A 25,730-nucleotide genomic window follows, 5' to 3' on the forward strand; every position below is an offset into this window, starting at 1 on the left:
GTCTCCTCAAACTCTCCCCATACAGCAACATTTTCAATTCTGGAATCAATCTTGTGAAGCTCCTTTGCACCCCCTCCAGTGCCAGTACATCCTTTCTCCAGTGAGGAGACTAAAACTGTACAAACTACTCTACATCAAGCCTCACCAGCACCCTATACAACTGGAGCATCCCCTCCCGATTTTTAAACTGCATCACTCGAGCAATAAAGGACACTATTCCATTTGTTGCCTCAATTACCAGCTGCGTCTGCAAACGTTTTGTGCTTCATACACAAGGCTGCCCAGCTCCCTCTGCATAGCAGCATGCTACAATTTTTCACCATTTATGTAATACTCCATTTTGCCCGAATTGCCACCAAAATGGATAGCCTCACATTTTCCATCATTGCACTCCATCTGCTAGACCCTTGTCCATTCACTTACACTTTCTGTGTCCTTCTGCAGACGTTCATTATCCTCTTCACACTTAACACTAAAATGTGTGGGAGAGTAATCTGTGAACTGTAATAGAACATATAACAACACAGCGCAGAACAGGCCCTTCGGCCCTCCATGTTGCGCCGAGCTGTGAACTAATCTAAGCCTATTCCCCTACACTACCCCATCGTCAACCATATGCTTATCCAAGGGCTGTTTAAAGGCCCCTCATGTGGCTGAGGTAACAACATTGGCAGGCAGAGCATTCCACGCCCTTAACACTCTCTTAGTAAAGAACCTACCTCTGACATCTGTCTTAAAACCATCACCCCTCAATGTGTAGCTGCACCCCCTTGTACAAGCTGAAGTCATCGTCCTCGGAAGAAGACTCTCACTGTCCACCCTATCTAAACCACTGATCATCTTGTATTATCTCTATTAAATTCCCTCTTAGCATCCTTCTCCCCAATGAGAACAGGCCCAAGATCCTCAGCCTTTCTTCACAAGACCTTCGCTCCAGACCAGGCAACATCCTGGTAAACCTCCTCTGCACTTGTTCCAACGATTCCGAGGCCGCACTAGTGTTTGTAGAGTTGCAGCATGACATCACGTCTCCGGAACTCAATCCTTCTACCATTGCAACCTACCACACCAGACTCCTGAACAGCACCATCTACCTGGGTAGCAATTTTCAGGAATCTATGCACGTGGACACCAAGATCCCTCTGCTCACCTACACTGTCAAGAATCTTTCCGTTGACCCGGTGTTCTGCCTTCCTATTAGTCCTCCCAAAGTGAATCACCTCACATTTATCCGTATTAATCTCCATTTGCCAACTTTAGGGACAATTCTGCAGTTTATCCAAGTCTCCCTACAACATGCAACATTCTTCCACAATGTCCACCACTCCACCGACTTTAGTGTCATCTGCAAACTTACTAACCCATCCACCACTGCCTGCGTCCAAGTCATTTACACAAATGACAAACAGCAGTGGTCTCACAACAAATCCTTGAGACACACCACCAGTAATCAGACTCCAGGCTGAATATTCTCCATCAACCAGCACTCGTTGCCTTCTTACCGAAAGCCAGTTTCTAATCCAAATGGCTAAAGCTCCCTCAATCCCGTGCCTCTGTATTTTCTCCAATAGCCTACCACGGGCAAACTTATCAAAGGCTTTACTCAAGTCCATGTACATCACGCCAACTGCCCGACCCTCATCCACATGTTTGGTCACCTTCTCAAAAAATTCAATGAAGTTTCTGAGACATGACCTGCCCTTGACGTATCCATGTTGACTATCTCCAATCACATTGTTGCTTTCTAGATGTTTATAAATCCTATCTCTTATAATCCTTTCCAAAATTTTTCCTACAACACACCCAAGGCTCACAGGTCTATAATTGCCTGGGTCATTCCTACTACCCCTCTTGAACAAGGGCACAACATTTGCAATCCTCCACTCCTCTGGTACGAAACCTGTAGACAATGAGGACTCCAAGATCAAGGCCAAAGGCTCCACCACCTCCTCCCTAGCTTCCCAGGCAATCCTCGGAAAAATCCCATCAGGCCCAGGGGTTTTATCTACCTTCACACGTTGTCGAATTGATAACACTTCCTCCTTCCTAACCTTAACCCTTTCAATTCTAGTAGCCTCTAACTCAGTCACCTCCTCTACAATATTCTCCTGTCCCTCAGTGAAAACAGATGAGAAATATTCATTTAGCACCTCTCCAATCTCCACAGCGTCCACACACAACTTCCCACTTCTGTCTTGGACTGGCCCTATGCCTACCCCAGACATCCTCTTATTCCTCACATACCTATCGAAAGCTTTCGGGTTCTCCTTTATTTACCTGCCAATGTCTGCTCATGTACCCTCCTTGCTCTTCTTAACTCTCTCTTTAAATCCTTCCCAGCTAATCTGTAGCTCTCCATCACCTCATCTGAACCATCTGGTCTCATCATCACATCAGCCTCCCTCTTCTGCTTAACGAGAGATACAAGTTTTTTTTAGTTAACCACAGTTCCCTTAGCTTATCGCTTCCTCCCTGCCTGAAGGGACGTGCCTATCAAGGACACGCAATATCTGTTCCTTAAACCAGCTCCACAATTCAATTGTCCCCATCCCCTGCATTTTGCTAACCCATTCTATGCCTCCTAAGTCTTGACTAATCACCTTATAAGGGAGGAATGGAGAAGCCGATAGTGAAGAGGACGATCAGAGGTTACAGCAGAACATAGATAGACTGGAGAGTTGGGCAGATAAATGGCAGATGGAGTTCAATCCAGGCAAATGCGAGGTGATGCATTTTGGAAGATCACATTCAAGGACAAACTATACAGTAAATGGAAAAGTCTTGGGGAAAATTGATGAACAGAGAGATCTGGGCGTTCAGGTCCATTGTTCCCTGAAGGTGACAATACAGGTCAATAGGGTGGTCAAGGCGGCATATGGCATGCTTTCCTTCATTGGACGGGGTATTGAGTACAAGAGTTGGCAGGTCATGTTGCAGTTGTATCGGACTTTGGTTCGGCCACATTTACAGTACTGTGTCCATTACCAAAAGGACGTGAACGCTTTGGACAGGGTACAGAGGAGGTTCACCAGGATGTTGCCTGGTATGGAGGGTGCTAGCTACAAAGAGAGGTTGAGTAGATTAGGATTATTTTCATGAGAAAGATGGAGATTGGGGGGGACCTGATTGAGGTCGACAAAATCATGAGGGTATAGACAGGGTGAACAGCAAAAAGCTTTTGCCACCCAGAGCGGAGGACTCAATTACTAGGGGTCATGAGTTCCAAGTGAGAGGAGGAAAATTTAGGGGAGATATGCATGGAAAGTTCTTTACAGAGAGGTTGGTGGGCACCTGGAACGCATTGCCAGTGGAGGTGGGCGACGCAGACACATTAGCATCTTTTAAGATATATTTGGACAGGTACACGGACAGGCAGGGAGCAAATGGACACAGACCGTGAGCAAACAGGTGAGAAGTTAGACAGAGGATCTTGATCGGCGCAGGCTTGGAGGGCAAAAGGGCCTGTTCGTGTGGTGTAATTTGCTTTGTTGTTTTGACTGACTGGAGGGAAGGAGGAAAGGATGGCTGGAGGGAGGGAGGGAGGGAGGAATGGATGGCTGGAGGGAGGGAGGGAGGGAGGAATGGATGGCTGGAGGGGGGGAGTGAGGCCTGACGGGAGGAAGTAATGGATGAATGGACGGGGCAAGGAGCAGGAGGACGGGGTGGGGGGGGGGGGGAGGAGAAGGAGGACGGGGGTGGGGGAAGGAGGAGGACGATGGTGGGGGGGGGAAGGAGGCGGAGGACGGTGGGGGGGGGAAGGAGGCGGAGGACGGTGGGGGGGGAAGGAGAAGGAGGACGGTGGGGGGGGAAGGAGAAGGAGGACGGTAGGGGGGGAAGGAGAAGGAGGACGGTGGGGGGGGAAGGAGAAGGAGGACGGGGGGGGGTAAGGAGAAGGAGGACGGTGGGGAAGGGGAAGGAGAAGGAGTATGGGGGGGGTAAGGAGAAGGAGGACGGTGGGGAAGGGGAAGGAGAAGGAGGACGGTGGGGAAGGGGAAGGAGAAGGAGGACGGTGGGGAAGGAGGAGGAGGACGGGGGGGGGGGGAAGGAGGAGGAGGAGCGGGGAGTGGGGGGGAGGAGGAGGAGCCGGTGGGGGGAGGGAGTTGAACGCAGCAGACATCCTGACATCAGCTTCCCTGGCCTCTGATGCTGCATGTCCTGCTGTGTTCATGCTCATGAACACCTCGTTACCTCCCATTCTCTTTTGTTTGTGTTTTCTTGCTGTTCCTCCCTCACTCTGATTCTCTCCCCCTCTCTCACCTCTGCTGGCCCGAATTTCACTCCCTTGTCATGCTCCTTTATTTCCATCTTTCTGTCCCTTTTCTCTCTCCCACCACAAATTCACTCTCTCTCACTCTGGCTTTATTCACTGGGGGAGAGAGTACAAGAGGAAAGGAAACCAAAGCACACAGCGCCTTCGGCTGAGAGAGAAATTAAGAACTGCCGGAGATTTTCCAAACCGTGACACAGGAGTTGCCTCTCTCTGTCTCTCTCGACAGTCTCTGTCACTGCCTCACCCAACCCCACACCCATTCGTGTCCCATGGTGACTCTCCACAAACCCACCTCCGGGTGGAAATGCAAACACAAGTTGCTGGAAATGCTCAGCATCTGTGAAGAAAAAGTCCCGAGGTAGCATTTTGGGTGCGATGACCCTTTCCCTCCGAGCTCCGGCTAGAAATGCTCCAGCCTCTGGGACAGGGTCCCCTTATAGTCGGAGAGCTGCGGGTCGATCTCGGCTGTTCGCTTGGCGCAGGGCATCAAGAGCTCCCCTCAGCCCCAGGAAGGGGTATGTTCACCCCCTAACCTTATACTGTCAGTGGTTGTGTTCTTCCCTCATCCCCGGGAGCCCCTCTTGCCTTCTCACCTGGTCGTCGGAGTGCTATTCGGCTACGGAGGGCGGTGCGATAAAGATCCCACTTCCCACAGCCGCGGGGGAAGGGGGCATCCCTTCACTCCTAAACCTCCTCCCATCTCATCTTGTGGCAGTGGCTGTTCGGCTGCAGAAAGCAGCGCTGCTCGTGACCCCAAACCTCCCGACAACACCCCTCTCCGAACCCAACCCCCACCACGCCCCTTTTGCAGTAGCTGTCGGCCACTCAGTCACAGGGCTGTATGATAGTGACTCTCCCCATGTCCCCTCGCTTCCAGGACGGCTATCCTCCAACGCCTACCCCATCCCATCCCGCTCCTTCCCTTTACCTTGTAGTCGGAGAGCTGTAGGCAGTTCTGCTACGGAAACCCGCGCAGGGCTGTATAATAGACACCCTCCCAATGTCCCCAGCCGTCCCCTCACCCGGGGAGGGGTATTCTCACCCCCAAAACATACATTCCCAACCCCTCGCTTTGTGATAGGAGCGGCGCAGGATGTGAAACAGGGACCGTGCTCATGTCCCCAGTCCTCCCTTCACCCCAAACCCCACTGTGACCTTGCAGTCGGAGATCGTTGTCGGCTGCTCAGCCACGGAAGGCGTCGCGTACCGCGGCCAGGTACTCGGGGAGCGCAGGCTCGGTGCCAGGCAGCTGTTCAGGCAGGTAGCTGTGCCCAGGAGCCGGGCAAAGAGGCCTTCTCCCACCTCGGATCCCCGGTCCTGGCAAAGGCGGCGCAGGGCCGAGCCACTGAGCAGCGAGCGCTCCAGCAGCCCGGATGCCTGCTCCCAGCCCGGTGGTCATGCTGGAGGCCGCTGGAGAACAGGGGGTTGTAGGGGTCCGGGAGCGTGGTGCGATGATCCCCGCTGCCGAAACCCTGGGTCCTCAGCCCCTCCCGGGAAAAGGGATCCAGACAGCGGACTCGTCGCCGAGGGAGAGGGGGAAAAAGGCGTGAGTAGGAACAGGAGAGGAAGGGGATTGACTGCGAGCGAGAAAGAGACAGAGTGTGTGTGAGAGAGAGAGGGGATTAGAAATGCAGTCTGATTGCGGATGGGCTGGGTTTAAACAGAGATTTTTAAACTTTGTTCGAACGAAACCCAGAACGCTGCCTGCTGAGCGAGTGGAGAGGCTCGGACAGAGAGGAAGAGAGACACAGGGAAAGACAGGGGGGCGGGGGAGAGGGGACAGAGAGAGGTCACAGGGAGAGACGGAGAGACAGGGGAGAGAGAACGGCAGAAGCACACACAGAGGGAGGCAGAGACAAGAGGAGAGACAGAGAGGGGCGCACACACACACAGACCAAAGAGACAGAGAAAGAGAGAGACAGAGAAGTGCACAGCGAAGTGGCAGAGACAAGACGACAGAGAGAGAGATACAGAGACATAGAGTGAGGCACACACAGAGAGATGGAGAGACAGAGATTGTGTGTGTGGGGCAGGGGGTGGGTTTGGAGAAAATGGGAGAGAGAGAGAAAGAGACAGAGTCGTAGAGTTGTACAGCAGTGAAACAGACCCTTCAGTCCAACTCCTCCATGCCGACTGGGGGGCCGGGGCCCGTGGGCGGGACAGGGCCGCGGGGGGCCGGGGCCCGTGGGCGGGACAGGGCCGCGGGGGGCCGGGGCCCGTGGGCGGGACAGGGCCGCGGGGGGCCGGGGCCCGTGGGCGGGACAGGGCCGCGGGGGGCCGGGGCCCGTGGGCGGGACAGGGCCGCGGAGGGCCGGGGCCCGTGGGCGGGACAGGGCCGCGGGGGGCCGGGGCCCGTGGGCGGGACAGGGCCGCGGGGGGCCGGGGCCCGTGGGCGGGACAGGGCCGCGGGGGGCCGGGGCCCGTGGGCGGGACAGGGCCGCGGGGGGCCGGGGCCCGTGGGCGGGACAGGGCCGCGGGGGGCCGGGGCCCGTGGGCGGGACAGGGCCGCGGGGGGCCGGGGCCCGTGGGCGGGACAGGGCCGCGGGGGGCCGGGGCCCGTGGGCGGGACAGGGCCGCGGGGGGCCGGGGCCCGTGGGCGGGACAGGGCCGCGGGGGGCCGGGGCCCGTGGGCGGGACAGGGCCGCGGGGGGCCGGGGCCCGTGGGCGGGACAGGGCCGCGGGGGGCCGGGGCCCGTGGGCGGGACAGGGCCGCGGGGGGCCGGGGCCCGTGGGCGGGACAGGGCCGCGGGGGGCCGGGACCCGTGGGCGGGACAGGGCCGCGGGGGGCCGGGGCCCGTGGGCGGGACAGGGCCGCGGGGGGCCGGGGCCCGTGGGCGGGACAGGGCTGCGGGGGCCCGTCCCCGAGAGGGGGACAGGGCTGCGGAGGCAAATCGCCGTGAGCGGGAGAGGGCTGCGGGGGCCGGTCCCTGTGAGCGTCTCAGAAATGCAGGGGCAAGTTGATCCGGTGAATTCAAGTATGAAATTACACGAAAGACAGCAATGAATTTAAAGCATCAAGAGGAAAGAGATTTGGAATCCAGCATTCGTTCATGGGGATGGAGCAGCGCTTGGAATATTGCCTTCAGTTCTGGTCGCTTCATTACAGGGAGGATGTGGAAGCTTTAGAGAGGGTGCAGAGGAGATTTAGCAGGATGCTGCATGGAATGGACGGCAGGTCTTATGAGGAAGGGTTGAGGGGGCGAGGACTTTTCTCATTGGAGCAAAGAAGAATGAGAGGTGACTTGATAGAGGTATACAAGATGATGAGAGGCATAGCTGGAGTGGATAGTCAGAGATTTTTTCCCAGAGCAGAAATGACTAGCACGAGGGGGAGAAATTTTAAGGTGACTGGAGGAAGGAATAGGGGAGATGTCAGACCTAAGTTCTTTACACAGAGAGTGGCGGGTGTGTGGAATGCGCTGCTGGCAGTGGTAATGGAGTCAGATACATTTAGAGACTTTTAAGCGACTCTTGGATAGGCACATGAAGGACAGTAAAATGAAGGGTATGCAGGGTAGTTTGATCTTAATGGGATAATAGGACGGCACAACATCGTGGGCCGAAGGGCCTGTACTGTTCTTTGTTCTATGTTCAGCCAAAGGTTCTTTTCTTTTCAGGAGAGAGTAATTGATTGTAGTTTTTAAAGACAGAACTGGAGGACAGAGAAAGATATCAAGGAAGGTTGCACGTTAGTGACAGTATCAACAAGTCCTCAGCAAATGTACTCTCTGAGTAACTACACTGTTTTGAAGGCGAGAGGACCAATGATATCAGTTAAGCCCCCCTTGTTTTTGTATTGTCTACTTCTGACATATGCGCAAATGGACAACCTCACTCTCCTGCAAAGCTGCAGAATGAATAATGCTGCAATATTTGTCAACTCCCAAATGGGCATTGATACATTAGTAAATCTCACATCAATAAACTTACGTCTCAAGGTTCTCGCCTTCTAGAGCTGTTTGTACTGGTAAATAACCCAAGCGAGGATGTTTGGCAAAATATTTCTTACTTATTTTTCAGCACCTTGCTGAAATCACGCACATCTTCACCTGATGTTGTCTAAAAATGTAAAATAAATCAAATTCAGTTCAGAATTAATCATGAACCAATCTACTCAACTCACTCTATAATCCATGCTATCCCTGCTAAATGTCTTGAGGATGTAAAATTAAAGACTCTGCAATTCTGAGGGATAAAGTCGCTATCTTTCTGTAAGATTATGATAAAGGTTAGATATGTCTGAATGTGAGTTTCGAACAATTAAGCTTGAGTTTCATAGAGTCATACAGCATGAAAAAAGATCCTTTGGCCCAACCAGTCTATGCTGATCACAATCCCAAACTCAACTAGTTCCACCTGCCTGTGCTTGGCCCATATCTCTCCAAACATTTCTATCATCTTTCTATCTTCTGGCTACAACATCACCTGAACAGAATTCTCCATCTTGTGGTCAAATACTAAAACTATACAATTAAGTAATTTCAAATGATACACAGATCCAGGATTCACATTAGTGGCCTTTCTGGTTGAATTGCTAATTATTTTAACAACAGTGCATTTTCTGTCAAATTATGCCATGTATAATTACTGATCCAAAATTCATCTCATTGGGTTTCATTTTTTTGGTTTTTTGTATTGAGTCAAAGATGAGATCAATACAGGGGGGGAGAAGGGAGCAGGACGAGGTGGGGGAGAAGGGAGCAGGACCGGGGGGGAGAAGGGAGCAGGACGAGGGGGGGGAGAAGGGAGCAGGACGAGGGGGGGAGAAGGGAGCAGGACGGGGGGGGGGAGAAGGGAGCAGGACGGGGGGGGGGAGAAGGGTGCAGGACGAGGCGGGGAGAAGGGAGCAGGACGAGGGGGGGAGAAGGGAGCAGGACGAGGGGGGGGAGAAGGGAGCAGGACGAGGGGGGGGAGAAGGGAGCAGGACGAGGGGGGGGGGAGAAGGGAGCAGGACGGGGGGGGGAGAAGGGAGCAGGACGATGGGGGGAGAAGGGAGCAGGACGGGGGGGGGGAGAAGGGAGCAGGACGGGGGGGGGAGAAGGGAGCAGGACGGGGGGGGGGAGAAGGGAGCAGGACGAGGGGGGGAGAAGGGAGCAGGACGAGGGGGGGAGAAGGGAGCAGGACGAGGGGGGGAGAAGGGGGGAAGGAGGAAGGGAGATGAGCACAGCAGACAGGCTGACATCACCTCTACACCCAGAATATTCAGACCCTTCAGAAGCGTTTCTCCCTGCGACTCCTGAAACAGACACTCGCAGCCATGCGCCGGCAAGTCCACACACTGCAATCCAGCCTGCCCCAGCTCAGAGCCTCCCTCTCCCAGACCTGCAAAGGACCCCTGCTGTTTTTTATCCGCCGCAGGATCCACAGACTGAACACCCAGTTCCACTCAGCTGTACTGGACACCAAAAATCCTAAGTACAACCAACTCACGGGCCCCTGCCACCCACAAGAGGATTCCTGCGCCTCCCAAATCCCGAGTCTGTACCTGCCCCGCCGCCATTGAACATGAAGACACGGCCGGAGACCCCACCGATGACGTCACATCCGCCTCCGCTGGCCACACCACTTCCGGAACCGCTGCTGCACTCACCACCTCCACTTCCACAGATACAACACCTCACACACCACCCTCACCGCAGCTGCTGCCGCCTCCCCCGATACTCCAACTGCCGACGGAACCCCGCCCACGGCCGACGACCTCATTGCTCCGCCCACAGCCTCCACAGCCAGCAACCCCAGAGGAGACAGCCACACTGAGCCCTGCCACATGTTCACCGTCTCCCCAGACCTCCCACTGACTGAGGACGAACGGTCAGTCCTCAGTAAGGGGCTCACCTTTGTCCCCCTACAACCACACATCAACCAATACCAGTCACGATTGGACATAGAGCAGTTTTTCCACCGTCTTCGCCTCCACGCCTACTTCTTCAACCGGGAACCTAACCCTCCCTCCACTGACCCCTTCACCCGCTTCCAACACAAGTCCTCCTCCTGGACACCACCCCCAGGCCTCCTAACCTCCCTCGACCTCTTCATCTCCAACTGCCGTCGAGACATTAACCGCCTCAATCTCTTCACCCCTCTCACCCACTCCAACATCTCCCCTGAAGAACGGACAGCCCTCCGCTCCCACCCCAACCTCACCATCAAACCCGCAGACAAGGGTGGCGCAGTGGTAGTAGGGCGCACTGACCTCTACATCGCCGAGGCCGGACGCCAATGCTCCGACACCACCTCCTACTGCCCCCTCGATCATGACCCCACACCCGAGCACCAAACCATCATCTTCAACACCATTCATGACCTCATCACCTCTGGGGACCTCCCACCCACAGCCTCCAACCTCAGTGTTCCCCAACCCTGCATGGCCCGTTTCTATCTCCTTCCCAAAATCCACAAACCTGCCAGCCCTGGTCGACCCATCGTCTCAGCCTGTTCCTGCCCCACCGAACTCATCTCCAGGTGGACTCCATTTTCTCCCCTTTGGTCCAGGAACTCCCTACCTACGTCCGTGACACCACCCACGCCCTCCACCTCCTCCAGGACGTCCAATTCCCTGGCCCCCAACACCTCATCTTCACCATGGACGTCCAGTCCCTATACACCTGCATTCTGCATGCAGATGGCCTCCAGGACCTCCGCTTCTTCCTGTCCCGCAGGCCCGACCAGTCCCCCTCCACCGACACCCTCATCCGCCAAGCCGAACTCGTCCTCACCCTCAACAACTTCCCTTTTGACTCCTCCCACTTCCTACAGACTACGGGGGTGGCCATGGGCACCCGCATGGGCCCCAGCTATGCCTGCCTCTTTGTAGGTTACGTGGAACAGTCCCTATTCCGCACCTCCACAGGACCCAAACCCCACCTCTTCCTCCGGTACACTGATGACTGTATCGGCGCCGCCTCTTGCTCCCCAGAGGAGCTCGAACAGTTCATCCACTTCACCAACACCTTCCACCCCAACCTTCAGTTCACCTGGGCCATCTCCAGCACATCCCTCACCTTCCTGGACCTCTCGGTCTCCATCTCAGGCAACCAGCTTGTAACTGATGTCCATTTCAAGCCCACCGACTCCCACAGCTACCTAGAATACACCTCCTCCCACCCACCCTCCTGCAAAAATTCCATCCCATATTCCCAATTCCTCCGCCTCCGCCGCATCTGCTCCCACAATAAGACATTCCACTCCCGCACATCCCAGATGTCCAAGTTCTTCTCGGACAGCAACTTTCCCCCAACAGTGATCGAGAACGCCCGTGACTGCGTCTCCCGTATTTCCCGCAACACATCCCTCACACCCCGCCCCCGCCACAACCGCCCAAAGAGGAACCCCCTCGTTCTCATACACCACCCCACCAACCTCCGGATACAACGCATCATCCTCCGACACTTCGGCCATTTACAATCCGACCCCACCACCCAAGACATTTTTCCATCCCCACCCCTGTCTGCCTTCCGGAGAGACCACTCTCTCCGTGACTCCCTTGTTCGCTCCACACTGCCCTCCAACCCCACCACACCCGGCACCTTCCCCTGCAACCGCAGGAAATGCTACACTTGCCCCGACACCTCCTCCCTCACCCCTATCCCAGGCCCCAAGATGACATTCTACATTAAGCAGAGGTTCACCTGCACATCTGCCAATGTGGTATACTGCATCCACTGTACCCGGTGCGGCTTCCTCTACATTGGGAAAACCAAGCGGAGGCTTGGGGACCGCTTTGCAGAACACCTCCGCTCAGTTCGCAACAAACAACTGCACCTCCCAGTCGCAAACCATTTCCACTCCCCCTCCCATTCTCTAGATGACATGTCCATCATGGGCCTCCTGCACTGCCACAATGATGCCACCCGAAGGTTGCAGGAACAGCAACTCATATTCCGCCTGGGAACCCTGCAGCCATATGGTATCAATGTGGACTTCACCAGTTTCAAAATCTCCCCTTCCCCTACTGCATCCCTAAACCAGCCCAGTTCGTCCCCTCCCCCCACTGCACCACACAACCAGCCCAGCTCTTCCCCCCACCACCACCCACTGCATCCCAAAACCAGTCCAACCTGTCTCTGCCTCCCTAACCGGTTCTTCCTCTCACCCATCCCTTCCTCCCACCCCAAGCCGCACCACCATCTACCTACTAACCTCATCCCACCTCCTTGACCTGTCCGTCTTCCCTGGACTGACCTATCCCCTCCCTACCTCCCAACCTATACTCTCTCCACCTATCATCTTTTCTCTCCATCTTCGGTCCGCCTCCCCCTCTCTCCCTATTTATTCCAGAACCCTCACCCCATTCCCCTCTCTGAAGAAGGGTCTAGGCCCGAAACGTCAGCTTTTGTGCTCCTGAGATGCTGCTTGGCCTGCTGTGTTCATCCAGCCTCACATTTTATTATCTTGGATTCTCCAGCAGCTGCAGTTCCCATCATCTCTGACATCAGCTTCCCTGCGTCTCTGATGCTGCTTGTCCTGCTGTGTTCATCCGCATCAACACCTTGTTACCCCCCATTCTCCTTTGTTTGTGTTTTCTTGCTCTTCCTCCCTCCCTCTGATTCTCACCTCTGCTGGCTCTAATTTCACTCCCTTGTCATGTTCCCTTATTTCCATCTTTCTGTCCCTTCTCTCTCTCTCTCCGCCCACAAACTCATTCTGGCTTTATTCACAGCGGGAGAGAGTACAAGAGGAAAGGAAACCAAAGCACGCAGCGCCTTCGGCTGAGAGAGAAATGAATAACTGCCGGAGATTTTCCAAACCCTGACACGGGGGTTGCCTCTCTCTCTCTCAACAGTCTCTGTGACTGCCCCATCAAACCCCACACCCATTCCCGTCCCATGGTGTCTCTCCACAAACCCACCTCCGGGTGGAAATGCAAACACAAGTTGCTGGAAATGCTCAGCATCTGTGAAGAAAAAGTCCCGAGGTACCGTTTTGGGTGCGATGACCCTTTCCCTCCGAGCTCCGGCTGGAAATGCTCCAGCCTCTGAGACAGGGTCCCCTTGAGGTCGGAGAGCTGTGGGTCGATCTCGGCTGTTCGCTTGGCATCAGGAGCTCCCCTCAGCCCCAGGAAGGGGTATGATCACCCCCTAACCTTATACTGACAGTGGTTGTGTCCTTCCCTCATCCCCGGGAGCCCCTCCTGTCTTCTCACCTTGTCGCCGGGGTGCTATTCGACTACGGAGGGCTGTGCGATAAAGATCCTACTTCCCACAGCGGCAGGGAGGGGGCATCCCTTCGCTCCTGAAACACCCCCTCCCATCCAATCTTGTGGCAATGGCTGTTCGGCTGCAGAAAGCGGCGCTGCCCGTGACCCCAAACCTGGAGAACAGGAGGTTGTAGGGGTACGGGAGCGTGGTGCGATGATCCCCGTTGCCGAACAGCTGGGTCCTCAGAACCCTCCCGGGAAAAGGGATCCAGACAGCGGACTCGTCGCCGAGGGAGGCGGGGGGAAAGGTCTGAGTCGGAACAGGAGAGGAAGGGGATTGACTGAGAGGGAGAAAGAGACAGACTCTGTGTGTGTGTGTGTGTGTGTGTGTGTGTGTGTGTGTGTGTGTGTGTGTGTGTGTGTGTGTGTGTGTGTGTGTGAGGGAGAGAGGGGATTAGAAATGCAGTCTGATTGCGGATGGGTTGGGTTTAAATAGAGATTTTTAAACTTCGTTCAAAAAACTCACAATGCTCCCTGCTGAGCGGGTGGAGAGGCTCGGATAGAGAGAAAGAGAGAGACATGGGGGCGGGGGAGAGGGGACAGAGAGAGGTTCACAGGGAGAGACGGAGAGACAGGGAGAAGGGGAGAGAGAACGGCAAAAGCACACACAGACGGAGCCAGATACAAGACGAGAGATAGAGAGGGGCGCACACAGAGACCAAAGAGACAGAGTGAAAGAGGAGAGAGACAGAAGTGCACAGCGAGGTGGCAGAGACAAGACGACAGAGGGAGACAGAGACATAGAGTGAGGCACACACAGAGAGATGGAGAGACAGAGATTTGTGTGTGTGGCGGGGGGTGGGTTTGGAGAAAATGGGAGAGAGAGAGAGAGAGAGACAGAGTCGTCGAGTTGTACAGCAGGGAAACAGACCCTTCAGCCCAACTCCTCCAGGCCGACCAGATACCGGAACTGACTAGTTCTGTTTGCCAGCCTGTAGCCCATATCCCTCCAGCCCCTTCCTATTCATGTGTCCCTGCAGGTGACTTCTAAATACTGTGAGTATAACAGCCTCTGTCACTCCTCTGGCAGTTCATGCCACACACAGACTACACTCGGGAGAACACGTTGGCGCCAAATCCATCTCCCATCCTCTGAGAAAAGGAACCGGAAATGACATTACCAACCCAAGGAAACCGGAACACTTAAAGAGAAGGCGGGACCTAACTCCAGCGCTTCCCCGGATGCTCACTGATGATTTTACCTGGAATGGTGCCGAAACGTCTGCAAACTAACCTTCCAGCTCAGTGAGCAATCTTACATCCAGAACCTCAACCCTGAGCTACAAATCTTCTCAAAACTCGATAATGCTTTGCCACTTGATTCACAGATGCATCCTATTTTTTGAAAAAAATAAACGTTTTTTGCTGGATGTATGACTGACTGACCAGTGTTTATTGTCCTTCCTTAACTGAGCCTTGGGAGCTCTGCAGACCAATGCTATCAACGTGGATTTCACAAGCTCCAAAATCTCCCCTCCCACCACTGCATCCCAAAACCAGCCCAGCTCGTCCCCTAATCTGTTCTTCCTCTTACCGATTCCCCTCCTCCCAGCTCAAGCCAAACCCCCATTCCCTACCTACTAACCTCTTCCCGCCCCCTTGACCTGTCCGTCCTCCCCAGACTGACCTATCCCCTCCCTACCTCCACACCCACACTCACCTCTACTGGCTTCATGTCCGCCCCTTTTACTTAAGACCAGAAGACATCGGAGTGGAAGTAGGGCCATTCGGCCCATCAAGTCCACTCCACCATTTAAATCATGGCTCAGGGGCATTTCAACTCCACTTCCCTGAACTCTCCCCGTTGCCCTTGATTCCTCGTGAGATCAAGAATTTGTCAATCTCTGCCTTGAAGGCATCCAACGTCCTGGCCCCGACTGCACTCCGTGGCAATGATTTCCACAAGCCCGCCACTCTCTGGCTTTACAAATGTCATCTCATTTCCATTTTAAATTTACCTCCTCTAATTTTAAGGCTGTGCCCATGGGTCCTCGTCTCCCGGCCTCATGGAAACAACTTCCTAGCGTCCACCCCTTCCAAGGCAGACATTATGTCCTAAGTTTCTATTAGATCTCCCCTCACCCTTCTAAACTCTGATGAGTACAATCCCAGGATCCTTAGCCGTTCATCGTATGTCAAACCTACCACTTCAGGGATATTCTGTGTGAATCTCCGCTGGACACGCTCCAGGGCTAGTATGTCCTTTCTGAGGTGTGGGGCTCAAAATTGGACACAGTATTCTAAATGGAGCCTAACTAGAGCTTTATAAAGCCTCAGAAGCACATCGCTGCTTCTATATTCCGACCCTCTTGCGATAAAGGACAACATTACATTCACTTTCTTAATTACGGACTCTACCTGCAAGTTAACCTTTAGAGAATCCTGGACCAACACTTCTAGATTCCTTTGTACTTGAGCTTTACGAATTTTCTCACCATTTAGAAAATAGTCCTTGCCTGTATTCTTCTTACCAAAGTGCAAAACCCCACATTTACTCACACTGAATTTCATCAGCCATTTCCTGGACCACTCTCCTAAACTGTCTAACTCTTTCTGCCGCCTCTCCACCTCCTCAGTACTACCTGCCTGTCCACCTGTCTTCGTATCATCGGAAAACTTCGCCAGAATGACCCCGGTCCCTTCATCCAGATCATCAACACGTAAGGTGAACAGCTGCGGCCCCGACACCGAAACCTGCGACACCAATCGTCACTGGTCGCCATTCCGAAAAACAGCCTTTTATCCCAACTCTCTGCCTTCTATCAGACAGCCAATCCTCAATCCAAGCCAGTAGCTCATCTCAAACACCATGGGCCCTCACCTTGCTCAGCAGCCTCCCGTGAGACACTTATGAAAGGCCTTTTGGAAGTCTAGATAGACAACATTTACTGGGTTTCCCCGGTCTAACATACTTGTTACCTCTTCAAAGAATTCTAACAGGTTTGGCAGGCACAACCTCCCCTTACTAAATCCATGCTGACTTGTTCTAATCTGACCCTGCACTTCCAGGAATTTCAAAATCTCATCCTCGACAATGATTCAAGAATTTTATCAACTACCGAGGTCAGGTTAATCGGCCTGTAATTTTCCATCTTTTGCCCCGATCCTTTCTTAAACAAGGGGGTTACAACAGCAATTTTCTAATCATCTGGGACTTTTGAAAGATCACATCCAAAGCCTCTGCTATTTCCTCAGCCACCTTCCTCAGAACTCTACAATGTAGCCCATCGGGGCCAGGAGATTTAGCAATTTTTAGACCTTTTAGCTTTTCTAGCACTTTCTCTTTTGTAATGCCTACTATACTCAACTTTGCCCCCTGACTCTACCTAATTGTTGGCATACTACTCATGTCTTCCACTGTGAAGACTGACGCAAAGTACTTATTAAGTCCTTCAGCTACTTCCTTATCTCCCATCACTAGCCTTCCAGCATCAATTTGGAGCGGCCCAGTGTCTACTTTGGCCTCATGTTTGTTTCTTATGTATTGAAAGAAGCTTTCACTGTGATTTCTAATATGACTAGCTAGCCTTCCTTCATATTTGATCCTCTCCTTCCTTATTGCTCGTCTGTCTCCTCTGCACCTATCTTCCCCTCTGTCCATCTTCAATCTGCCTTCCCCCTCTCCCTGAAAATTGATGTTCAGGGAGATCTGGGTGTTAAGGTCCATTGTTCCATGAAGTTGGCAATGCAGGTCAACAGAGTGGTTAAGAAGGCAAATGGTGTGCTTTCCTTCATCGGACGGGGTATCGAGTACAAGTGTTGGCAGGTCATTTTGCAGTTGTATAAGACTTTGGTTCGGCCACACTTGGAGTACTACGTACAGTTCTGGCCGCCTCATTACCAAAAGAATGTGGATGCTTTGGAGAGGGTGCAGAGGAGGTTAACCAGGATGTTGCCTGGTATGGTGGGTGCTAGCTATGAAGAGAGGTCGAATAGATTAGGATTATTTTCATGAGAAAGACGGAGATTGAGGGGGGAACCTGATTGAGGGTTACAAAATCATGAAGGATACAGACAAGGTAGATAGCAAGAAGCTTTTTCCCCCAGAGTTATTGACTCAATTACAAGGGGTCATGAGTTCAAACTGAGAGGAGGAAAGTTTCAAGGAGATATGCAAGGGAAGTTCTTTAGGAAGAGGGTGGTGGGTGCCTGGAATGCGTTGCCAGCAGAGCTTGTAGACGCAGACACGATAGGGTCTTTTAAGATGTACCTGGACAGGTACATGGATGGGCAGGGAGCAAAGACCCTGACAAAATAGACAACAGGTTTAGACAGAGGATCTCGATTGGCGTAGGATTCGAGGGCCGATGGGCCTGTTCCTGTGCTGTAATTTTCTTTGTTCTTGGATCAGATAAGAAGGAAAAGGGAGGTGTATAACAGTTATCAAGGGAATAAATCAACAGAGTCCCTGTAGACACACTAACGTCAACCAGGCCAACATCCCCAGCACTGAGGCACTGACCATCCTCGATCAGCCACAATGGGCTGGACACTTCATCTGTATGACTGACACGAGACTCCCCGCATGTTCTAATCCCAGCTTCAAAACAGCAGGCGAGACCCAGATGTGCAGAGGAAGCACTCGGTGATAAACTCAAGGCCTCAACGGTGAAGTGCAACATTCCTGCAGACACCGAGAATCACTGGCTGAAGACGGTCCGATGCCTGAGGAGCACCTGGGAAGGCATCAACACCTCGAGGCTTGATTTGGAAGCAGCGGAAGCCATGCAGCTACATCAACAACGCCCTCACCCCTTCCCACGACCACCTTCTGCCCCAAATGCAACAGAGCCTACGGTAGCTGCATCGGTCTGTACAGCCACCCGTAGATTCAGCCTGAGAGTGGGAGACTGTCATCCACATCTGCGAGAAACCACCATGATGATGATGTATAGTGTGCAGGGGGATCTTGTCATAGCAATTAAGAGAACAAATAGAGGGCAACAGAACGCTGGTGACCAGGATTAGGATCAGGGAGAATCTCAAAATCTTCTACAAGTGTCTCAGAGCCAAAGAGAAAATCCAGGGAAAACCAGGTCTCATGAGGGATGAAGAGGAAAATGTATGGTTTGAACTGGACAGCAATTGTCAGGTGTTAAACGAGAAATTCACATCACCTTTTACATGTGAGAAGGAGCATTTCGGCACACAATTCCTGAGCAGAATTAACAGAGACTGGGGACATGTAAGGTGATCCGGTGAATTTAAAATCAGAAGAATTACCTGGAGAACAAGTAACATAGTTCCACTTAACAAAATGCATGACAAACATAAAGCAGAGTATTACAGTCTGGTGAGTATCACATCAGTAGATAGGAAAATATTGGAGAATATTCTGAACGGCAGGCTTAATTTCCTTGGAAAGAAGCAGGGTTTGATCAGCAACGGTCAGCATAGCTTTGTCAGAGGGAGGTCATGCCTCACAAACCTAGATGATCCTTTCAAAGAGGTGACGGAGTGTGTAGATGGGAATTGATGCAGTGAAAACAGATTTCAGTTTAGACTTGGACAGGATCTCACATGGGACCTTAAAGTAAGGGAACACGTAGGAGGCAGCGATCATAATACAGTAGAGTTCGGTCTGCAGTTTGAAAGAGAGAAGGCAAAATCGGATGGAATGGTATTACAGTTAAATAAAGGTAATTGCAGGGGCATGAGAGAGGAATTGATGAAAATCGACTGGAAGCAGAGCCTAGCGGGGAAGACAGTAGACCAACAATGGCAGGAGTTTATAGGTGTAATTGAGGACACAGGACAGAGGTTCATCCCAAAGAAAACAAAGATTATCTGGGGTGGGATTAGACAGCCATGGCTGACAAAGGAAGTCAGGAAATATATCAAAGAAAAAGAGACAGCCTATAAAGTGGCCAAGAGCACTGGGAAATCAGAAGATTGGGAAGGCTACAAAAACAGACAGAGGATAACAAAGAGAGCAACAAGGAAGGAGAAGATCATATATGAAGGTAGGCTAGCTCGTAATATTAGAAATGATAGTCAAAGCTTCTTTCAATACATAAGAAACAAACGAGAGGCAAAGGTAGATATTGGGCCGCTCCAAATTGATTCAGGAAGGCCTGTGACGGGAGATAAGGAAATAGCTGAAGAACTTAATAAGTACTTTGCGTCAGCCTTCACAGTGGAATACATGAGTAGTATGCCAACAATTAGGGAGAGCCAGAGGGCAGAGTTGAATACGGTAGGCATTACAAAAGAGAAAGTGCTAGAAAAGCTAAAGGGTCTAAAATTTGATAAATCTCCTGGCCCCGATGGGCTACATCCTAGAGTTCTGTGGGAGGTGGCTGAGGAAATAGCGGAGGCTTTGGTCGTGATCTTTCAAAATTCACTGGAGTCAGGGAAAGTCCCAAATGATTGGAAAATTGCTGTTGTAACCCCCTTGTTTAAGAAAGGATCAAGGCAAAAGATGGAAAATTATAGGCCGATTAGCCTAACCCTGGTAGTTGGTAAAATTCTAGAATCCATTGTCAAGGATGACATTTCTAAATTCCCGGAAGTGCAGGGTCAGATTAAAACAAGTCAGCATGGATTTAGTCAGAGGAGGTCGTGCCTATTAGAATTGTTTGAAGAGGTAACAAGTATGTTAGACCAGGGAAACCCAGTAGATGTGATCGATCTAGACTTCCAAAAGGCCTTTGATACAGTGCCTCACGGGAGGCTGCTGAACGAGTTGATAGCCCATGGTGTTCGACGTGAGCTACTGGCTTGGATTGAGGATTGGCTGCCTGACAGAAGGCAGAGAGTTGGGTTAAAAGGCTCTTTTTCGGAATGGCAACCAGTGACGAGCGGTGTCCCGCAGGGTTCAGTGTTGGGGCCACAGCTGTTCACCATTTTCATTAATGATCTGGATGAAGGGACTGGGGGCATTCTGGCGAAGTTTTCCGATGATACGAACATAGGTGGACAGACAGGCCGTGCTGAGGAGGTGGGGAAGCTGCAGAAAGATTTAGACAGTTTGGAAGAGTGGTCCAGGAAATGGCTGATGAAATTGAATGTGAGTAAATGTGAGGTTTTGCACTTTGGAAAAAAGAATACAGGCATGGACTATTTTCTAAATGGTGAGAAAATTCGCAAATCAGAAGTGCAAAGGGATCTGGGAGTGTGGTCCAGGATTCTCTACAAGTTAACTTGAAGGTCGAGTCCATAATTAAGAAAGCAAATGTAATGTTGTCGTTTATCTCAAGAGAGTTGGAATATAAAAGCAGCGATGTGCTTCTGAGGCTTTATAAGGCTCTAGTTAGACCCCATTTAGAATACTGTATCCAATTTTGAGCCCCACACCTCAGGAAGGACAGACTAGCCCTGGTTTGTGTCCAGCGAAGATTCACACGGATGATCCCTGGAATGGTAGGTTTAACGTATGATGAACGGCGAAGGATCCTGGGATTGTCCTCGTTAGAGTTTAGAAGGTTGAGGGGAGATTTAGAAACTTACAAGATAATGTATGGTTTAGAAGGGGTGGACGCTAGGAAGTTGCTTCCGTTAGGCGGCGAGACTAGGACACGTGGGCACAGCCTTAAAATTAGAGGGGTAAATTTAAAACTGAAATGAGACGACATTTCCTCAGCCAGAGAGTGGTGGGCTTGTGGAATTCATTGCCACAGAGTGCATGGAGGCCGGGACGTTGGATGCCTTCAAGGCAGAGATCGACAAATTCTTGATCTCGTAAGGAATCAACGGCTACGGGGAGAGTGCGGGGAGGTGGTGTTGAAATGCCCATCAGCCATGATTTAAATGGCGGAGTGGGCTTGATGGGTCGAATGGCCTTACTTCCACTCCTATGTCTTATGGTCTTATGGACAGGTACATGGATGGGCGGGGAGCAAATGGACACAGACCCTTAGGAAATAGATGGCAGGTTAGACAGAGGATCTCGATCGGCACAGGCTCGGAGGGCCGAAGGGCCTGTTCCTGCGCTGTAATTTTCTTTGTTCTCTTTATTTGTACTCTTGCCTCTCTCTTACCTTTTATAGCTGAAAGAAACTCCTGCAATTTTTTTAATATTACCCTCATTAATATTGCCCTCATATTTCATCTTCTTCCCCCTTATTACCTTTTTACCTGTCCGCTGCCAGTTTTCGAAAGGCTTCCCAATTCACTGGCTTCCCACTAACCGCAACACATTTTATGCTTTTTCTTTTGCTTTCATCCTGTCCTTGACTTATCTTGTTAGTTGTGGTTGCTGATCTTTTCCTGATCTCAACTCCACTCTCCTGCCTGCTCCCCATGGCCCTTTCTCCCTATTTTTCATCAGAAACATATTTATTTCTTTCTTGAATCGGTCGATTGGTGCTGCCTCCATTGCATTCAGGGGCAATGAATTCCATAGATTCACAACCCACTCCTCGTCTCTATTTTGTACATGCCATGCCTCACTCGATAGCTACAGCTTCTTGTTTAAGAATGTCCCACAATGCAGAACATTTGCTCAATGCCAATCTTTTCAATCCCCTTTACTATTTTATATACCTCAATCAGAACCACCCCGCTCATTCTTTCCAACACCAGCAAGTACAAGCCCAAGCTACTCAGCCACTTCTCATATGACAGCCCTTTCATCCCTGGAATCAATCAGTTCAACCTCCTCCGAACTGCCTCCAGTGCAAACGCATTCATCCTCAGTGAGGGGATCAAAACTGGACACAAGACTCTGGTCTCACCAACACCCAATGTGTTCGGAAAAACACTTTGTTACTTTAATGATCCAGTCCTTTTGTGATAAATGCCAGAGTTCCATCTGCCTTCCTTGTGCTATGCCTAACCCGCATACCAACTTTCAGCTATTCATGCACAAAGACAGCCAGACAACTTTGCACTGACACACTTTGAATCTCCCCTCCATTTAAATAATAATTTGCCCTTTTTTTCCTGGACAAAATAGGCAAGCCTCATGCTTATCCACATTTACCACCTGCCAGATTCTGGCCCATTCTCCTCGCCTATCAATATTCAGCTGTGGATGTTCTATTTCACATCACAGGCTGTTTTCCCACCTCTTTCAGAATCATCCATGCATTCTGTTACATTACACTTTGTCTCTGCTTACATATCATTTGTATATGTTACAAATAGTCGAGGTCAGAGAACTGAAGCCCGCAGCACCCCACTTGTAACAATTCACCATCCAGACAAAGACTCATTTATCCTGACCCTCAGCTTTCTGTCAGTTAGCCAGGCCTTTATTCAAACCAATATTCTACCCTTAATCCCCTTGGATCTAACCTTCTGGTTCACTTTTTTATGCAGCAACTGGTCAAATTCTTGCTGGAAATCTCGATTTGCCACATCCCTCAGATCCCTATACAAAATCCTCAATTCTGCTACCTCATCAGTTCCTGACTTCATTACAGCTGTTGTTCAAACATGGTCAAAAGACTTGAATTCCGGAGGTGAGCTAAGGATGGCTACATTTGACCGAGTGTGGCATCAAGGAGCGCTACCAAAACTGGAGCTGATGGGAATCCAGCAGAAACTCACCACTGGTTCGAATAATATCTGCACAGAGGACGATGCTTTTTCATTCTTTCATGGGAAAGAGGGCATTGCTGGTTAGACCAGCTTTTATTGCCCATCCCAAATTGCCTAACTGATATCTGGAGTTCCATGTAGGCCACACCAGGCCTAGCCCAGTTTCCTTCCCTAAAGAACATAAGTGAATCAGATGGGTTTTTCCAACAATTGGCAATGGATTTACGATCATCATTAGACTCTTAATTCCAGATTTTCATTGAACTCAAATTCCATTATGTGCCATCGTGGAATTTGAACCAGGTCCTCAGAACATTACCTGAGTGCTTGGATTAATAGTCTAGTCATAATACCATTAGGTCATCGCCTCTCCTAATGGGAGGCATTTTGGTTGTTGGAGGTCAGCTGCAGGAGGTCCTGAAGGTACAGTCCTAAGCGTAACCATCTTCAGCTGCTTTATCAATGACCTTGTCTCCATCATAAGGTCAGAACTGGGCATGTTCACCAGTGATAGCAGAATATTCAGCATCATTCACCACTGCTCAGATACTGAACCTGTCCATGTCCAAATGCAACAAGGCCAGAACGATATCTCGGCTTGGGCTGCTAAGTGGCAAGTCGCAATTATACTACACAAATACCAGGTAATGACCATCTCCAGTAGGAGAAAATCTATAAATTGTCCCTTGACATTCAATGGTGTAACCATCACTGAATTGTCCGCTATCAAAATCCCGGGTTTTACCAGTGAACAGAAATTCAACTGGACTTCCTATTTAAATGCAGTGGCTACAGTAGCAGGCCCAAAGCTCGGATTACTGCATCAAGTAACTCACCTCCTGATTCCCCAAGCCTGTCTACCAGCTACATGGAACAAGTCAGAAGAATGATGGAATAATCCCCACTTGCCTAGATGGGTGCAGATGCAAAAGCACTCAACAAGTTCAACACCATCCAGGAAAAAGCAGCCTACTCCCTCCAGTGCTCATTAGCAGCAGTGTGTACCATCTATGAGATGCGCTGAGAAATCTGCAAAAGATCCTGAGATAGGACTTTCCAAACCTATGACAAATTTCAGCTACAAGGGCAAGGGTAACAGATATATGAGAACAGCACCACCAACAAGACCCTGTGTCTAAGCCACTCACCATCTCAACTTGGAAATATATTGCTGTTCTTTCACTATCACTGGGTCAAAGTCCTGGAAATTCACCCCCGACTGACTGAGTCTACCTACAGCACATGGACTACAATGATTCAACAATTACAAGGCTAACTAAGGATGGGAAATAAATGCTGCCCCAGTTAGCGATGCCAGTGGCCCAGAAACAAATAAAAATTAAGTATCACCTACCTCCTCTTAATTCCAGTTTCTCATGCTGCACCATTCTGATTATTCTATAAAACCTGGTCTTTCCATAGCAATGCTCAAAGCTACATACAGTACTTGTTTGAGATCAAATTATATTCTGCACAATATTAAGGGCCATCACTGGCTGATGAGTATGATTGCCCAGCTAGGAAATTCCGTATCACGGGTCATGAGCTCTGTGCGGGTTGATTAGCCTGAACTAGAGCCACACGTTTAGCAGGTCTTTCAGGGTGATGGAAGTGGTCTTGGCCTTGAGAACACTAGCATTCCTTTCTCCAGTTCCTTTCCCACACTTCAACTTCTTGCCTGTGTTCATAAAGAATTATGTGTCTTCAGACAGGAGATTCCCCCAAGTTGGTTTCTTCTGAATGGGGATATCCCATACTTTGACCTCGATGTAGAATTTCTTGAAGGAACATTTCAAGGTCTTTGAAATCAGTTGGCAAAAATTTACTTTGGTAGTCATAACTTAGGCATCCCAAGTACATGGCCAGCCCAATGGGGTTTGTTTCAAATCATCATGGCGTCAATGCTGATGCTAGGAGGTTTTTCCTCCTAGCTCATGTGGAGAATCCATGACAAAACTGTGCTGAAAGGGTCTTGAAGTGGCAGCTGGATGTTATCCAGGTTTCACAGTCATATAGGAGAGGCTGAACGATGCATGCCTTGAACTCAAGGATCTTTTCAAGGATACTTTTGCAAAAGCCTGAAGGGAGATTTGAAGACTTCTGAGAGTGGAAATGACATTGTGAACCACATACTGAAGTTCCATAAGCGAGGTCAGTGTCATTTTCTTCTGTGATTTTAAGTGGTTGAGGTGAAAAGGTTTTCCATCCATCCTATCCAAGTCACTGGGAAGCTTGTTCTTGATGAGATTAAGAATGGTGGCGACAAAGTTGGAGAAAAGGGTGGGCATGATGACATATCCCTCCTTGAGCCTCAACTTGACATCAAAGAGCTTCTGCACAATATTGTATTTCTGGTATTGAAGCCTGATTTAAGCTGTTGGCCTTTTATCATTTTAGCAAACTACTTCAACTTTGAGGGAAGATTGTATTTAAATGGTAAAATCCCTAAGTTTCGACAGATTGGAACAATTCTATCAAGTGGAATAATATATTACTCACTGGAGTGCAGTTCTCCACCATTGGGTAATGTAACTTGTGCCCCTTTGACGTGCGCCCCGAAAAGAAACAGCTTCGGCACATGTCATAATTCAAGTGTTTGAGGCTGCGGTACCTATAAAGGAAGAACAAGTAGTAAGAGAAATGTTCATTTTTGTTTGGATATTTTTAACCATCGAAGGAATGCAAGTTAAGTAGTTAAATTATGTATTTTTTTTTATTTTGAAGAAACGGCAAATTATGTGGGGAGAAACAAATGCTAGCAAAGTCGAGGAAAACTGTCCC

At 50.7% G+C, this 25,730-nt stretch overlaps 1 long non-coding RNA gene and 1 pseudogene across 2 annotated transcripts in view; both read right to left on the reverse strand.

The window, feature by feature from the left end:
* Positions 1 to 25,730, reverse strand: part of LOC132209409 (uncharacterized) — a 275,322-nt gene that overhangs the window by 109,403 nt on the left and 140,189 nt on the right. The window lies entirely within an intron of this gene.
* LOC132209401 (utrophin-like) overlaps positions 5,454 to 25,730 on the reverse strand; it is a 74,141-nt pseudogene continuing 53,864 nt past the window's right edge.

Source organism: Stegostoma tigrinum, unplaced genomic scaffold (genome assembly GCF_030684315.1).
Source record: "Stegostoma tigrinum isolate sSteTig4 unplaced genomic scaffold, sSteTig4.hap1 scaffold_91, whole genome shotgun sequence".
Taxonomy (NCBI): domain Eukaryota; kingdom Metazoa; phylum Chordata; class Chondrichthyes; order Orectolobiformes; family Stegostomatidae; genus Stegostoma; species Stegostoma tigrinum.